At 42.8% G+C, this 18,527-nt stretch overlaps 1 protein-coding gene across 1 annotated transcript in view; it reads left to right on the top strand.

Annotated features, from left to right (window-relative positions):
- The first annotated feature begins 235 nt into the window (after positions 1–235).
- LOC141105520 (uncharacterized) overlaps positions 236–18,527 on the top strand; it is a 58,385-nt gene continuing 40,093 nt past the window's right edge. Inside the window, exon 1 of the mRNA XM_073595381.1 lies at positions 236–342. The gene's annotated coding sequence lies outside the window, so the exon portion shown is untranslated. The remainder of the gene's footprint in view (positions 343–18,527) is intronic.

Genomic DNA, 18,527 nt, shown 5'->3' with positions numbered 1-18,527 from the left:
TACGGATTGGATGGGTTATTACCAACATGTAGGGGACATTTCATGTCAATATCACCTTTACCAAAAGATTTACAGAGAAAATGGTGACGTGTTCAATACTTATTATATATATATATACACACACGCACAATTGTCTTTTTGCTTTGCTCTTTATTTGAGGAGTATATGATATGATTGTATCTCTGCCCTTTGATCTAGCACATGCTCACTTCCCCATATTTATTTTGTGGCCCCAGAATAGACACTTCCTGTATTCGGGGGGGAGGGGCGGAGACATGAGACATGAACCCAAAACTCAAACCACTGTCAGGAGAGCAGACAGCTGTGCCCCAGATCCCGCAGGTAAGATGCACATTTTCTGTATTACGGTTTATTTATAACAGACTTTCTATTTGTTTCAGTTAAAATTTCTGGCGACATATTTTTGTTGATTCAAAATGTAAATTTCCTTTTTTTGAGTTTAAGTTTCTATAGTACATGAAATATATACTGCACTCTACAAATGTGCCTTCAGGTAGACGGTGAAGTGTTGGATCACCCAATGGAGTCTTTTAGCTCTCGGTTTGGCCATAGACGAGGCAATGTGATTTGATCAAAACTTCCAATTCCAATTGTCAAAATCTGAAAGCGATTGAAGACATGAAATGGGGGTTTTGATGAAGGCGAGGAGATGGGTTTAGAATTTGTGCCAATGCAACACGGTGAGAAAATAATCGAATCACTTTTAAATGAATCTTTATACTTTTTCATGACCCGATTTTAGCACATTCATACACATGGACATTTAAAACAACGATCGAACTTTTCATTCTAATTTTGTCAACATCCCAAAGCAATCAAAGACATACGATGGTGATTGTGACTGGACGCAAGCAGGTTTGGAATCGCACCGATTGAACTGAGGGTAAAAATCTGATCTCTTTTCAATACATTTTTTCACAATTCCACAATAGAGTCTTCTAACTCTTCAGCTCGTCATATTTATTTATATATTTATGGAAATTTGACGCACTGATCAAACTTTTGCTTCTATTTTTTTCCAAAGTCCCAAAGCAATCAAAGACATACGATGGTGGTTTTCGATATTTACCACAAGGGGACGGGTTTAAAATCCCGCCAATTGAACTGGGTGGAAAAATCTGATCTCGTAGAAAGTGATTGATAGATCTTTTCATAACCCAATTACAATAATTAGAGAGCTGGCCGCCGTATACATGGAAATTTGATACAGCAATCAAACTTTCAAATCTATTTTTTGTCAAAGTCCCAAAGCGAAGACATACAAGTGGTGGTTTTGATTGACCACAAGAATATGGATTTAAAATTGCAACAAAAATTTGATCGCTTTCAAAGAAATTGTTGTGGTTTTTATACATTTTTGGTTGGATCTTTCAGTCAACTGTATTGATGCTTTCATCATTTTTTTTCTAGCTTTGACTTCACAATTGACTGAGATCTAGTGGTTGGTAGATTGCTTAGTTTGTGGTAATTACTGGCAATCTAAATTGAAAATGACCATGTGTATGGCAAGCTTTAGGGTTGGATTATTAGTGCTAACCACACGTTGGCAACTTTCAGGCAATTCCAGCTTTTAATTGTAACAATGACTGTACACATTTTGGCACCATCAGCACCTTCACTATAAATCATTATTCAGTGTTGGTAGATGTTTTCGATGGTAGGACAAATTCATCAAATTGGACTTTTCTGAAGGCGGCTTGAGGTTGGTTTGAATTGCCTGGTGTGTTTGGCCATTACTAAAGCCTATATGGAGCTCCATAGGGAAGATGACTTTCTGCCAGTGGTTTGAGGATCATTACCCCAATGGTATGAGGACCAGTCAAGAAAGACTTCATTGATGTGATTCCCGACATAGTTCCCTTTACAACTTTTGTTTGGGTGGGATGACCACCATGCCCCCCCCCCCTTTTCCCCTATATTCCGACATTGCCAAATAGTTGTGGAGGTACCCCGTTCCGAGGCAAGAATCAGTGGAGTAGTATTGGTGACTATTCAGTAGTCTGAGATCCATCTTTTAAGTGTTTACATGTCAATTTGGCCAGTATTAAAGCCTATACGAAGTTCCATAGGGAAGATGACTTTCTGCCAATTGTTTGAGGACCATTACCCCAATGGTATGAGGACCAATCAATAAAGACTTCATTGGTGTGATTCCCTGACATAGTTCCCTTGTGATTTCTGGACATTTTTGAAGGCTGCTTGAGGTTGGTTTAAATTGCCTGGTGTGTTTGGCCATTATTAAAGCTTATAAGAAGCTCTGTATGGAAGATGACCTTCTGGAAGTGGTTTGAGGACCATTACCCCAATGGTATGAGGACCAGTCAAGGAAGGCTTCATTGGTGTGATTCTCTCCGACATAGTTCCCTTGTGATTCCTGACATTTTCAAGGCTCTTTAAGGTTGGTTTAAATTGCCTGGTGTGTGTGTGGCCATTGTTAAAGCCTATACAAATCTCCATAGGGAAGATGACTTTCTGCCAATGGTCTGAGGACCATTACCCCAATGGTATGATGACCAGTCAAGGAAGACTTCATTGGTGTGATTCCCCAACATAGTTCCTGATTCTGTTCATGGCCCCCTCATAAATGTGATTGTTTAGAGACCATTGAGGTGCTTTCACACCCCTTTGAGCAAAGAATAAAATAAACTGTAAGCTAAAGTGCTCACCAAAATATACCCTAAGAAAGCCGCCCACACTAATATTCACACACAAAAAAATACCAACTGAAATCATTACAATAATGTGCAGCGATGTCACTTTCAATAAAGAAATAAATTCATATATGGTAAATGAATGTGAAACTAAATATGAAGAAAAAAATTGGGAATCCAAAAGTGCATACAAATATAATTATTTCATTTTTTATGTATATTTTTATTTATATGTTCTTTTTTATTTTACTTAACTCTCCACAACTTACAGATCGTGCTAATAAGCTGTAATTTTAATCATTTTTAGCAGTGGCTCCTGAAAATTATTTCAAGGGTTCCTTCGGGGATAAAAAAATTGAGAAAAGCTGATATAGACGTCGAGATGAGTTATTTGCAAAATGTTTTTACTGACGTTTTATTTAAGACTTGGTGTATATATCATTTGGTTTTCTTTCACATGCTTCACATTTCAATCTCTGCAAATGTTGTTAATTTAAACAATAAAGAAATGTATCAATTCTAATTAAATTAGCTAATATTTGCAACAATTGGGAGGACTGCCACCAAATCGGTTTACCTAAAACTGCTCTATCAAGATTCTTTTTTGAAATATTGAGACAAACCTTAGATCTTATTGCTGTCTTTTAACTAATCGGATTATAGTTTGATTTTTTTTCCATCAATACATCTATATATATATATATTTTGTAATCCCAGTGCCTAAAAAGTCAAAAAGTCCCACCAACAGGGGATTTGTGTTTTTCTGTTCAACACAGGAAGGAGGATCTGTACAAAATTCTTCTTTCTCTTCATGGTGGTCTATTTTCTTCTAGGAGTTTTAGACTTTTATTTATATATATATTTAAGAAATTCATTAATGGACTTTATTAGTTTTTTTTTTGCAATAAAGATTTATTATAAAGAATAAAGTATACATTGTGTATAACCATTTCCATCTTAAACATGTTTGTAAAGAAATAATGAAGGGAATACATTTTAATACAAAGTAAGTTATGAAAAAAGCAGAACATCTTAATCTACAGTAAATCTTAACCAGTAATAATGTGGATTTTGTTTCACTTAATATTTTGAGCTATTCAGTCACAATAGTTCTAACATATAAGTTGCATCTTATAAATGATAATTCATAACACATTCTGGATTTGTATTAATTTTATGGACTTGTTGGATTTTTATGCATATTTATTTATATGCACTTTTGGATTCCCATATGTGTTGATTCATGTTTATTTTCACATTAATGTTCCATGTATGATTGCATTTATTTATTTAATGTGTACAGTGCTGCACATTATTGTAAAGCTTCCACAGCCTTAACCAAACTCCATATTATAGAGGAAATTATAAATGCAGCAGTGTGAGTGAGACTGTGGGGGTTATTTACGAAAGGCAAATCCACTTTGCACTACAAGTGCAAACTACAAGTGCAAAATATACTTGAAAGTCCACTTGGAAGCGCAGTCGCTGTAAATCTGAGGGGTAGATCTGAAATGAGGGGAAGCTCTGCTGATTTTATTATCCAATCACGTGTAAGCTAAAATGCTGTTTTTTTATTTTCCTTGAATGTCCCCCTCGGATCTCCAGCGACTTCACTTCCAAGTGCACTTCAAAATCAACCGTTCTCCAATATCCAATAATTATATTATCGGCCTTTATGAATCATTCTTTGTGAGTCAGTTATCTGGATCTCTTGTCCAGGTTTTTGAAACTCTGTCTTTGGAAAAAATTGTCTCCAGAAAATAAACATAATGTAACTATGTAACATTTATAGATAAAGTTGATCCGGGGAAAATGTGATTGGCTCTCGGGGGATCAGGGAGGAATTTTTTCCCCTGCTGTAGCAAATTGGATGATGCTTTGCTGGGGGTTTTCTCCTTCCTGTGGATCACCTGTGTGTGAAGTATTGGGTATATTAGATTGTATGATTTTTCTTTTGATTGAACTTGATGGACTTGTGTCTTTTTTTCAACCTGACTAACTATGTAACTATGTAATCTGGTCACCTCTACAATAAAATCTAGATCAGTTGTGAATACTTCTTTTTTTTCTATACTCTGTGAACAGAGTTAATATTATAAAGACATATTAGAAATATAAAAGAAACAAATTATAATCAGATTAAATTTAAAATACAGCAATGAGATCCCAGTTTGTCTAAATTTTTTAAAAGAGAATCTTGATAAAGCAGATTAAGTAAAGCAAAGTTGGTGGCAATCCAGAGTCATCCCTATTGTTTCAAATATTAGCTTCTTTAATTAGAATTGATACATTTCACTTTTGTTTAAATTAACAAATTTGCAGAGATTAAGACATAAAGCACGTGAAAGAAAACCAAATATACATTCCAAATAAATCATAACATTTTGCAAATAACTCAACACCTCGACGTCTATGTCAGCCTCTCTCAATGTGTTTATCCCCAAAGGAACCCTTGTAGTAATTCTCAGGAACCAAATGCTAAAAATGATTATAATTACAGCTAATTAGACTGATCTGTAAGTTGTGGAGAGTTAAGTAAAATAAAAAAGAACATATAAAAATATAAATACAAATTAAATTTTTATATCTCTTTATATGTACTTTTGGATTCCCATATGTGTTTATTCATGTTTATTTTCACATTTTTATTTATTCATATTGATTTTCACATTCATTTTCCATATATTGCAAATAACTCAACACCTCGACGTCTATATCAGCCCTTCGAAGGAACCCTTGTAGTAATTCTCAGGAACCAAATGCTAAAAATTATTATAATTACAGCTTATGGTACATTAGAATGATCTGTAAGTTGTGGAAAGTTAAGTAACATAAAAAAGAACATGTAGATAAAAATATAAATGCAAATTAAATATGGCATAAAAAAAAAAAGAAAAGAAAAAAATGGTGGCATACTTTGAGTATTTGACACCCAGGGCAAAACACCTTCCAACACCCACCTTCTGTACCAGACATGGGGAGGTTGATTTGCTAATCATACTGTGCACTACAAGTGAAGTTGCTGTAGATCTGAGGAGAAGCTCTGAAATGAGGGGAAGCTCTGCTGATTTCTATCATCCAATCATGTGCAAGCAAAAATGTGTTTTTTCTATTTTTTTTTGCATATTCCCCCTCAAATCCAGAGCGTCTGCATTTGCTGGTTACCTTTAGTAAATCAGCCCCATGTATCTGCTCAAGATCTTAAATGAGGTAAAGCTTCTCTTTGCAAAGAACAGCCAATCACATGCAAGGGAAAAAAAGAAGAAAACAGCATTTTTTTCTTGCACATGATTGGATGATGGAAGTCAGCAGAGCTTCCCCCCATTTCTAAGCTCTGGAGCAACTTCACTTGCAAAGTGCACAGTGGGGTATTTACTGAAGGCAAATAGACGGTGCACTCTGCAAAGTGCAGCTGCTCTGGAGCTTAAATGAGGGGAAGCTCTGCTGACTTCCATCATCCAATCATGTGCAAGCAAAAATGCTGTTTTCTTCTTTTTTTTCCCCTTGCATGTGATTGGGTATTTTTTGCAAAGTGCATATTTGCCTTTATTAAATGAACCCCACAGTTCTCATAATAATCTCAAAATGAAATGAATAATAGCAGCAACAAAAAAGAAATATAGATAATAAAACATCTTGGTGTCCTTTAGCACTTGCGGTGGTCCCCCCTAATTCTAAGACCTCATGCACATCGGATGTTATAATGAAGTTCTAAAAATGCTAACAGCTTTGTAGTGAGTTATTCAATGTTTTTGCAATAGCGTTTTTTAGCGTTTTTCAGCGTTAAGCTGTAAGTGGAGATAGATTGAAGAATATGGAGGGAGAGGAGAGATGAAGACTCTCTCTCTCTGGCAGAGAATGGCGGCGTCTGTCGCATTCATATCCCCCCTCCGTTCCAGAAGTGCCTGACATCACTTCTGGGATGTGGAGGCAACTCTGGGTGCTAATGCGCATGCGCAATATCCAGAAGGCGGAAGTGATGTTGCGCACAATTGCGCAATCAACAAATCCGCCATTTTGGAAGTGGGCTGCCAACGACTCTGTCGTCACCACAAGGTCAAGAAACCGAACGGCGTACCGATCGCGGGGGAAGGCTGCACTATTGGAAGAGAACTTGCATTTGCATCAGTGCATTTTTATAGCTCTGATCGCTGTATAAATGTCATTGGTCCCAAAAATATGTCAAAAGTGTCCGATTTGTCTGCTGCAATGTCGCAGTCCCGCTACAAATCGCAGATCACTGCCATTACTAGTAAAAAAAAAAATAATAATAATAAAAATGCTATAAATCTATTCCCTATTTTGTAGACGCTATAACTTTTGTGCAAACCAATCAATATACGCTTTTTGCGATTTTTTTTTTTTCCAAAAATATGTAGCAAAATACATTTACCGTCCCTGAATGTCTTCGGACAATGTTTATCTTGTTTATTCTTGTATATATATTTTTTTCACACTTTTATTTCTTCTGTATGCCTTTTTCGTAACCAATAAACAAATAATAACCCCTTCCCGCCGAGCGTATGCAGATGTGCGTACTCGGCTTTCCGGGGGTTATACCGGGATGATGCTCGCAGCTGCAGGCATCATCCCGGTCCCGTTGTTTAGAGCCGGCAATTGGCTATCCGAGTATTACAACTGACGTGGCTAAAAGCCGCTCGGCTGTTATACCGGAGGAACGGGAGGGGATGTCCCCCCCTCCCACCGCCTCCAGCCGCTCTTACCGGGCCTCCCGTGGGATCGGGAGGCCCGGTGACCAATAGGCTGCCTCCGGCGGCTGGGGGCGGTCTGGAACTAACCCCTGGGCGGCTTGGTTCCAGCCTCCTTATGGTAAACACGGAAGCGACGTCATGACGTCACTTCCCGTTTACCCGGCTGCCAATGGCGCCGGTTTTAAAAAAATACACAGTATTCAGAATCGCCGTTTTTGGCTAAGAGGGATCGGGGGGTCTTTAAGACCCCCCGATCCCTCCATAAAGAGTACCTGTCACCAGGGGCGTTGCTAGGTCTACAAAAGATCTGGGGCTAGAGCCCAAAGCAGCAAAGTAAAGAAAGTCATACGCTTGGGCGGGCATATGTATATATAATATATGTGTGTGTGTATGTATATATCCCCTAGATTGTAAGCTCTAATGATCAGGGCCCTCTGATTCCTCCTGTATTGAATTGTATTGTACTTGTACTGTCTGCCCTCATGTTATAAAGCGCTGCGTAAACTGTCAGCGCCATATAAATCCTGAATAATAATAAGTAATATATATATATAGTTGCATATCTGAGTTTGGATCCCCACCCCAGAGAGCCCCCCCCTTACATCAGGGGGGACTGCAGTTCCCGACAATTACATTGCCCGGCAGATTGGTACAGAAGTGGAGGTCGGGACAATGATTAAATTGTCGGAACTGCTGAATATAGATAAGAACTTGTACTTGTTAACATTAACTAGTCATGTTCCTCCCCCGGCCACCAGCTGAGCAGATGGAGCCCGGAGACAACCCTAGGTAGAAGACTCGGGGCTATGGCCCCCAGATTCAGGGCTATAGCCCCAATAGCCACCCCCTAGCGACGCCACTGCCTGTCACCACCTATTACTGTCACAAGAGATGTTTACATTCCCTGTGACAGCAATAAAAGTCATCAAAAAATTTTTTTTTTTAAACACAATTTATAAATATATAATTAAATAAAATAAATAAGAAAACAAAAAAAAATTTTTTTTAAAGGCCCTGTCCCCGTGAGCTCGCGCAGCAAAGAAAATGCATACGTAAGTCCCGCCCGCATATGTAAACGGTGTTCAAATCACACATGTGAGGTATCGACGCGATCGTCAGAGCGAGAGCAATAAGTCTAGCACTAGACCTCCTTTGTAACTCTAACCTGGTAACCGTAAGAAAAATTTAAAGCATTGCCTATGGAAATTCTTAGGTACCGTAGTTTGTCGCCATTCCACGAGTGCGTGCAATTATAAAGCGTGACATGTTTGGTATCTATTTACTCAGCATAACATCATCTTTCACATTATACAAAAAAAATTGAGCTAACTTTACTGTTTGGATTTTTTAAAATTCATGAAAGTGTCCCTTTTCCAAAAATTTGCATTTAAAACACCGCTGCACAAATGTCGTGTGATATAAAATATTGCAACAATCTCCATTTTATTCTCTAGATTCTCTGCTAAAAAATATATATAAATGTTTGGGGGTTCTAAGTAATTTTCTAGCAAAAAATACGGATTTTACCTTGTAAACACCAAATTTCAAAAATAGGCTTAGTCATGAAAGGGTTAAACAAAAAAAATGTAGCAAAATACATATCGACCTAAACTGATGAAGACATTTCTTTTCTATTTTATTTCTTTTTTGGGATATTTATTATAGCAAAAAGTACAAAATATTGTTGTTGTTTTTTTTCAAAATTGTCTTTTGTTTGTTTTTAGCGCAAAAAATAAAAAGCACAGAGATGATCAAATACCACCAAGAGAAATCTCTATTTGTGGGAAAAAAAAGGACATCAATTTTGTTTCAGAGCCACGTCGCCCAACCGCGCAATTGTCAGTTAAAGCGACGCAGTGCCGAATCACAAAAAAAAGGGCTGGTCAGGAAGGGGGGGTAAATGTTTCTGGGGGCTGAAGGGGTTAGGCCGCTGATTTTTCATCCCGGATTATTCCTCGTTTCGCGGCGTGAATCTGAATTTCGGTCTCTTGGCCTATATTATAGTGCGGTCTCTCAGTCTCGCCCCGCGGGTGACAAAATATAACATAAAAGAATAATCTGACTCTCGATCGATCTTTTTCTGTTCCCTTCATACACTGAATCCCGGCTGTGGAATTCCTTGATAATCGGAGATGGTGATATAAACGTCTAATTATAAAGTAACATAACAACCTAATTAGCCCAATTGGATAAAGAACAACAGAGATAAATGTCAGCATTTCAGAGGATCGGAGATTCGATCATTCATAGACTATACAGGATGTGAATAGACTGTGGGGGAGGGGGGGACATCTCTTCTTTTTTTTTATTCAGATTCATCATTTTGATAATATTCGGTTCAGATGGATTTTGCAAACATGGAAATTTCCCAGAAGAGGAAATGATTTGTGTTTTAGGGAAGAACAATTCATACAAAATTCTAGACAAGAAACAAAGATTTAGCCAGCAATGTGTTATGAGGAGGGAAGCGCCGGCACCCGTTTCTTCCATGCAAGGTACAATCTCCATGCTTACGCATTTCAGTCCACCAAGGCCTTAGTCCCTCGTTTCTTCCCCATATTCCCTGTCTACATGCACTCGCTCCAGGGTCAGCTGGTTTACCTACAGTGCGAATCACAGGTGTGCACACAGGGTGTGCTAGGTGTGCCTGGGCACACCCTAATCTGGGCGTCGACAACCCCGTTGATTGTGATATACCCGTTCATCATGGGCAGGTGATGGGTAGACCCCGATCCCTGCTTGCCAAACCCCAAAACCTGGACAGGAAGGTGCGGGGAAGGGGTGGCTCTTACTGGAACTGAGCTGAAATTAGGCTTCTCCTCCTCTCCCCGGCAGCATTCAGTTGCTACAGGGGAAAAATTACAGAGGATTTTTACCAGTATATGCCGTCCTTGCCATCCCTTCTTCCCTTGTTCCTCCCTCTTCTTTCTGCTGCCCCGTCCCCCCTGTGTATTCCTCTGCCCCCCTCCCCCACAGCAATGCTGGCTTTCCCCTCTCCCACGGCTGCTGCAGGGGATCGTTTCAGGATGGAGAGCTGAGAAGGGGCCAGTAAATATGTGATTAAAAATAAAAAACTTCTGACACCATCCACTGCTCTACTGACACCGTCCACTGCCATACTGACACCGTCCACTGTTCTACTGACACCGTCCACTGCCCTACTGACACCGTCCACTGCTCTACTGACACCATCCACTGCCCTACTGACACCATCCACTGCTCTACTGACACCGTCCACTGCCTTACTGATACCATCCTCCACCCTACTGACACCGTCCACTGCCCTACTGACACCGTCCTCTGCTCTACTGACACCGTCCACTGCTCTACTGACACCGTCCACTGCTCTACTGACACCGTCTACTGCCCTACTGACACCGTCTACTGCCCTACTGACACCATCCACTGCCCTACTGACACCGTCTACTGCCCTACTGACACCGTCCACTGCCCTACTGACACCGTCCTCTGCTCTACTGACACCGTCCACTGCTCTACTGACACCGTCCACTGATCTACTGACACCATCCACTGCCCTACTGACACCGTCCACTGCCCTACTGACACCGTCCACTGCCCTACTGACACCGTCTACTGCCCTACTGACACCGTCTACTGCCCTACTGACACCGTCCACTGCCCTACTGACACCGTCCTCTGCTCTACTGACACCGTCCACTGCTCTACTGACACCGTCCACTGATCTACTGACACCATCCACTGCCCTACTGACACCGTCCACTGCCCTACTGACACCGTCCACTGCTCTACTGACACCGTCCACTGCTCTACTGACACTGTCCACTGCCCTACTGACACCGTCTACTGCCCTACTGACACCGTCCACTGCCCTACTGACACCGTCCACTGCCCTACTGACACCGTCTACTGCCCTACTGACACCGTCTACTGCCCTACTGACACCATCCACTGCCCTACTGACACCGTCTACTGCCCTACTGACACCGTCCACTGCCCTACTGACACCGTCCTCTGCTCTACTGACACCGTCCACTGCTCTACTGACACCGTCCACTGCTCTACTGACACCGTCCACTGCCCTACTGACACCGTCCACTGCTCTACTGACACCGTCCACTGCTCTACTGACACCGTCCACTGCTCTACTGACACCATCCACTGCCCTACTGACACCGTCCACTGCTCTACTGACACCGTCCACTGCTCTACTGACACCATCCTCTGCCCTACTGACACCGTCCACTGCTCTACTGACACCATCCTCTGCCCTACTGACACCGTCCACTGCTCTACTGACACCGTCCACTGCTCTACTGACACCGTCCACTGCTCTACTGACACCATCCACTGCCCTACTGACACCGTCCACTGCTCTACTGACACCGTCCACTGCTCTACTGACACCGTCCACTGCTCTACTGACACCATCCACTGCCCTACTGACACCGTCCACTGCTCTACTGACACCGTCCACTGCTCTACTGACACCATCCTCTGCCCTACTGACACCGTCCTCTGCTCTACTGACACCATCCTCTGCCCTACTGACACCGTCCACTGCCCTACTGACACCGTCCACTGCCCTACTGACACCGTCCACTGCCCTACTGACACCGTCTACTGCCCTACTGACACCGTCCACTGCTCTACTGACACCATCCTCTGCCCTACTGACACCGTCCACTGCCCTACTGACACCGTCCACTGCCCTACTGACACCGTCCACTGCCCTACTGACACCGTCCTCTGCCCTACTGACACCAATCTCTGCTCTTATGACACCGTCCACTGCCCTACTGACACCGTCCTCTGCCCTACTGACACCAATCTCTGCTCTACTGACACCGTCCACTGCTCTACTGACACCGTCCACTGCTCTACTGACACCGTCCTCTGCTCTACTGACACCGTCCACTGCTCTACTGACACCGTCCACTGCTCTACTGACACCGTCCTCTGCTCTACTGACACCGTCCACTGCTCTACTGACACCGTCCTCTGCTCTACTGACACCGTCCACTGCTCTACTGACACCGTCCACTGCTCTACTAACACCGTCCACTGCCCTACTGACACCGTCCACTGCCCTACTGACACCGTCCACTGCCCTACTGACAGCGTCCACTGCCCTACTGACACCGTCCACTGCTCTACTGACACCGTCCACTGCCCTACTGACATCGTCCACTGCTCTACCGACACCGTCCACTGCCCTACTGACACCGTCCTCTGCCCTACCGACACCGTCCTCTGCCCTACTGACACCGTCCACTGCCCTACTGACAGCGTCCACTGCCCTACTGACAGCGTCCACTGCCCTACTGACACCGTCCACTGCCCTACTGACACCGTCCACTGCTCTACTGACACCGTCCTCTGCCCTACTGACACCGTCCACTGCCCTACTGACACCGTCCACTGCCCTACTGACAGCGTCCACTGCCCTACTGACACCGTCCACTGCTCTACTGACACCGTCTTCTGATCTACTGACACCGTCCACTGCTCTGCTGACACCGTCCTCTGCCCTACTGACACCGTCTTCTGATCTACTGACACCATCCACTGCCCTACTGACACTGTCCACTGCCCTACTGACACCGTCCACTGCTCTACTGACACCGTCCTCTGCTCTACTGACACCGTCCTCTGCTCTACTGACACCGTCCACTGCTCTCCTGACACCGTCCACTGCTCTACTGACACCGTCCTCTGATCTACTGACACCGTCCTCTGCTCTACTGACACCATCCACTGCTCTACTGACACCGTCCTCTGATCTACTGACACCGTCCACTGCTCTACTGACACCGTCCTCTGATCTACTGACACCGTCCTCTGCTCTACTGACACCATCCACTGCTCTACTGACACCGTCCTCTGATCTACTGACACCGTCCTCTGCTCTACTGACACCATCCACTGCTCTACTGACACCGTCCTCTGATCTACTGACACCGTCCTCTGCTCTACTGACACCATCCACTGCCCTACTGACACCATCCACTGCTCTACTGACACCGTCCACTGCTCTACTGACACCGTCCACTGCTCTACTGACTCCGTCCTCTGCTCTACTGACACCGTCCACTGCTCTACTGACACCGTCCACTGCTCTACTGACACCGTCCACTGCTCTACTGACACCGTCCACTGCCCTACTGACACCGTCCACTGCCCTACTGACACCGTCCACTGCTCTACTGACACCGTCCACTGCTCTACTGACACCGTCCACTGCTCTACTGACTCCGTCCACTGCCCTACTGACACCGTCCACTGCTCTACTGACACCGTCCACTGCCCTACTGACACCGTCCTCTGTCCTACTGACACCGTCCACTTTTCTACTGATTGATGGTTTGAGGTGCACTCCATAATGCAGTAGGCTGGGCATACCTATGGTGCCAATGGTGGACCATACCTGTGTGTCAGCATAGTCTCTGCCTACAAAGGGTCATGTGAGAGGAGGACATCCCAAGAGCACATCTGGAAGATGTCATCCCATAACAGGAAGTGCCTGAAAAGGGGCCTTCATGGCAGGAAGATACAATATATAACATTTTGGTTTTTGGACTTAATAGTACTTGAATATTCTGACCAATGGAATAAAAGAACGCCCAAAAGCCTAAACTATTTTGGAAAAAAAACGGCTTTAGGCTTTTTTTTTAAGATATAATCCTGAGCAAAGCTGTCCAGGGGAGGAAAACAAACGCCCTGTGTGGATGGAAACACCAAATCTCCTTAACCAGTTTTTTTGTTTTTGTGTTCTTCATTTAAAAAAACCTCTTTAGTGAATACCGCTACAAAATTGTCACCACACAGAGATACTTTTAAGATGGCTATTAAAGGTAAAGTTAGAACTCTAGGTAAAACTTTTTTTTTTTTTTTTAATTTTGGATGTAAGTAACCCCTGTGAGATATTTTCTTTTTTTCACCATCTGTGTCCCATTTTGGAGATTTCCCTTCACTTCCTGTCCCATAGCCAAACAGGAAGTGAGAGGAAATCCCTGAAAATTAAAGAAATTCTTTGGGGACCCCCCTGGTCCCCAGAACTAGTGTCTCCCACGGAAGATTTACCCCCTATTGGTTTTCTGGGGAACACCCCAAAATAAGGGATATTCTTTTACTTTCACATTCAATGATAATGTTAAACAGGACAAATAAAGAGGGAGGGATTTCCCTAATGGGGGCGCAGACAGCAATAAAAACTGACAGGGGTTCAGACATGACATGTGCACTGACGAAAAATTTGTTCGTTTTCTTCTTTTTTTTTTCCGCGGAATTCGTTATGATCGCAATTATTAAATTCATAAATTCGAAAATAAGAAAGGAAATACGAAAATTCAAAAGAATAACTAACTAATAATAACTAACTATTAAATTATAGGTATTGGAAATTCCTTTCAAACCTGGCTGTTAATGAACGTAATGAATACAAATTTATCCAAAGTTACGCATTATCCAAAGTAAAGAATGCTGCATCTAAACAAATGGAACAGAACAAATTAATAATAAATAATAATAATGATAATGAAACGTTTTTATTATTATTATTGTTATTTATATTAATAATTTGTTACGTTCCATTCGTTTGGATATGGAATTCATTATTTCATATAATTTGTAACTTCTGGAAAATTTGTATTTGTTACTTTCATTAACAGCCAAATTTGAAAGGAAATTCAAATACCTATAATTTAATAGTTAGTAATAGTTAAGTTATTATTAGTTAGTTATTATTTCAGATTTTCAAATTTTCGAATTTCCAAACTTTCGAATTTTCAAAATTAGGAATTTATGCATTTATGAATTTTTCGAATTTACGAATTTTCGAAAATTTGTTAAATGGGTTTTCGTTAATTCGGAAATATCTGAATGAACAAATTTGTCGAAGTTCGTTAAAATTTTAATTCGAAACGAAATAAATCGCACATGTCTATCCAAAATTTAAAAAAAAAAAGAGTTTTGTCTGTAATACTTTAACTTGTCCATATCTTGGTTCCTGTTATCATTTCTGATTTTCAAAAAGTAAAAAATAAAAAATTATTGCTAAATCTCCCGTTTCATTTGGAAATATGATCTGATTTTCTATAGGCCATAGAGGACACATTTACATGTTCTTGTAGGTTTTTCCGGTAGACACGCTTAAGCCGCCCATAGATAGGTGATTATTAAGCCTTCGGGACACCTATTAGGCTTCAATATGATGCACAATTGTGGGTAATAATAAAGTGAAATCTCCTTTCCTATACCGCCTTCCTCCAGTACGGTGTATGTGAAGAAGTTCACACCAAAAAATAAAATCAAAATTGTGTAAAATCATTTATTAAAATGTCATATAAAAATTCTCACATGTTTTGAAGACATGAATCTAAAAACTGTACAAATGTGTGCACAAAAGACATACAAATGTGTTAGAGTGCGCTCGGTGCGCCGTTGTATTTACTCGCCTCCTACTCCTTCCTGCTGACAAAGCCTGAGATGAGATCTGACGACACTTCAACACATTGGCGGGACTGATAGAAGGATCCTGTGAGATAATCTCATGGTTTCACCCACAGAAGCAACTCACTGTTGCATGTGTCTTCTCCTGACCTCTCTTTCACCTGGCAGATGGAAGGAGCCACACGATCCCACTACATATGTAAGACTACATGAGGACCTGAACCATAGGATAGACCCCTATACATTTGGTTGGTGATTTGTGGACGCGCATACACTAAGACTAAGACTGTATCTATCACTGACACAATACTCCTTTGGATGACAAACACGCTCTACTTTTTGAAGTCTCTGCAAATCTGAGATATGTTGCAGTGAAATTCATTAGCCAAGTGAACTCCTTTTAAGTGCTTACTGGGCCACGTGTGAACCATCTTTGTCCATGATGCTCTGGCCGGTATCCATGTGTGGCTCTGACGGATCACCTACTCTTAACCTTTTGAGTAATTTCTGCTGTTCGGTGGAACGCTTACATTTGGGACTTAAGCTACAGCTTTTGAAGTTTCAATAGTTTGTTAGAGTTTTCTGGCAGCCAAAGCAACTGTTATGATGGCTGGTGATGTGAGCTGACCTGAGGTGCAAAATTTAAGTGGCAGTTGGTCTTCACCAGAGCTCCTGATAGTGGCGTTGGCCCGGGAACGCTAGTGATACTGGTTTTCTTTGTTGCAAACTGCCACCGTGTTTTGGCCCTCAAGGGGGGTGGCTGGAATTGAAAGTCTACAGTGTAGAGACTGTTCACTGGGCTACAGACAAGATGTCTTGGGCTAGGGTCAAGGCAGGCAGCATGTAAGAAAGTAGTCAAGTCCAGGCAGGGGTCACAGCAGTCGAGGGAGTTGTCAGGTCTAGGCAAGGGTCTTAGCAGATGCCAGGCAAGAGAGTAGTCGGGTCCAGGCTGGATTCGGTGGTAAGCAAGAGGGTAGTCAGGTCCAGGCAGGGGTCTTGGTGAGTGGCAAGCCAAGCAGGAGAGTAGTCGGGTCCATTCAAGGGTCTTGGTGGGTGGCAAGCCAAGCAGGAGAGTAGTTAGGTCCAGGCAAGGGTCTTGGCAGGTGACAGGCAAGAGAATAGTCAGGTCCGGGCAGGAGACAAGGCAAGTGACAAGCAAGAGAGTAGTCAGATCCAGGCAGGAGTCATGGAAGGGGCAATCGTAGTCAGATCCAGGAAGGGGTTGAGGAAGGAGAGATAATAGTCAGGTCCAGGAAGGAGTTGAGGAAGGGGAGAGAGTAGTCAGGTCCAGGCAGGAGTCAGGGAAGGAGAGAGAGTAGTCAGGTCCGGGAAGGGGTTGAGGAAGGAGAGATAGTAGTCAGGTCCATCCAACATGAAAAAACTCACAAAGTCAGCTCCATAAATATGTGGTTTGACCAGTTTGGTGTGGAAGAACTCAAGTGGCCTCCACAGGGATCTGACCCACTCCAGCTGCACAAAGACATGATGTGACCAGTTTGGTGTGGAGGAACTTGTGTCCTGTACAGACCCCTGAGCTTAACCCTACTTTTGGAAGACCTTTGGTACAATGTCTTCTCATCCAACATCACTACCTGCCCTTAATCCTACGGAACATCTTTGGAATGGGGTCTTCTCATCCCAAAGGTGTTCAGTAGGTTTGAGGTCATAGAAGAACTTGAGTGCCCTACACAGAGCCCTGACCTCATCCCTACTGAACACCTTTGAGATGAATTGGAACACTAGTTGTGAGAAAGGTCTACTCATCCAACATCACTACCTGACCTGACAGATGATTTATTCACACAAAATGTGCTCCTAAACCTCATGGAAAACCTTCCCAGAAAAGTGGAGGCCGTTATAGTAACAAACAGAGGCCAATTCCATATTAATGCCCATGGTTTTGGGATGGAATAACCAACAAGCTCATTATTTAGGTGTGATGCTCAGATGTTCACAAACATTTACCCAAGGAGTGTATGTGGCCCATGGTGGATCATTATGGTTTTATTTAGAAGTTCTAATAGCATGCTGATGAGGGGAGAAGGAGGAACCGGAGAAGACTAAACAGATTAATCTTCTGGATTTTACAAAATTCATCTGGCACTTTCTTCTTGCACATTCGTTGTTCCAAGCCATAAAACCTGAAAGGGGTTCTAACTCTTCCCAGGTCCAGGAAGGAGTTGAGGAAGGGGAGATAGTAGTCAGGTCCAGGAAGGGGTTGAGGAAGGAGAGATAGTAGTCAGGTCCAGGAAGCAGTCATGGAAGAGGAGAGAGTAGTCAGGTCCAGGAAGGAGTTGAGGAAGGGGAGAGAGTAGTCAGATCCAAGCAGGAGTCATGGAAGGGGAGTGAGTAGTCAGGTCCAGGAAGGAGTCATGGAAGAGGAGAGAGTAGTCAGGTCCAGGAAGGAGTTGAGGAAGGGGAGAGAGTAGTCAGATCCAGGCAGGAGTCATGGAAGGGGAGTGAGTAGTCAGGTCCAGGAAGGAGTTGAGGAAGGGGAGAGAGTAGTCAGGTCCAGGAAGGGGTTGAGGAAGGAGAGATAGTAGTCAGGTCCAGGAAGGAGTCATGGAAGAGGAGAGAGTAGTCAGGTCCAGGAAGGAGTTGAGGAAGGGGAGAGAGTAGTCAGATCCAGGCAGGAGTCATGGAAGGGGAGTGAGTAGTCGGGTCCAGGAAGGGGTCTTGGCGGTTGTCAAGCATGAGAATAGTTAGGTCAGTT

Source organism: Aquarana catesbeiana, linkage group LG08, assembly GCF_042186555.1.
Source record: "Aquarana catesbeiana isolate 2022-GZ linkage group LG08, ASM4218655v1, whole genome shotgun sequence".
Classification (NCBI taxonomy): Eukaryota; Metazoa; Chordata; class Amphibia; order Anura; family Ranidae; genus Aquarana; species Aquarana catesbeiana.
The sequence above is the reverse complement of the archived record's forward strand: the minus strand, read 5'-3'. Positions and strand labels throughout refer to the sequence as shown.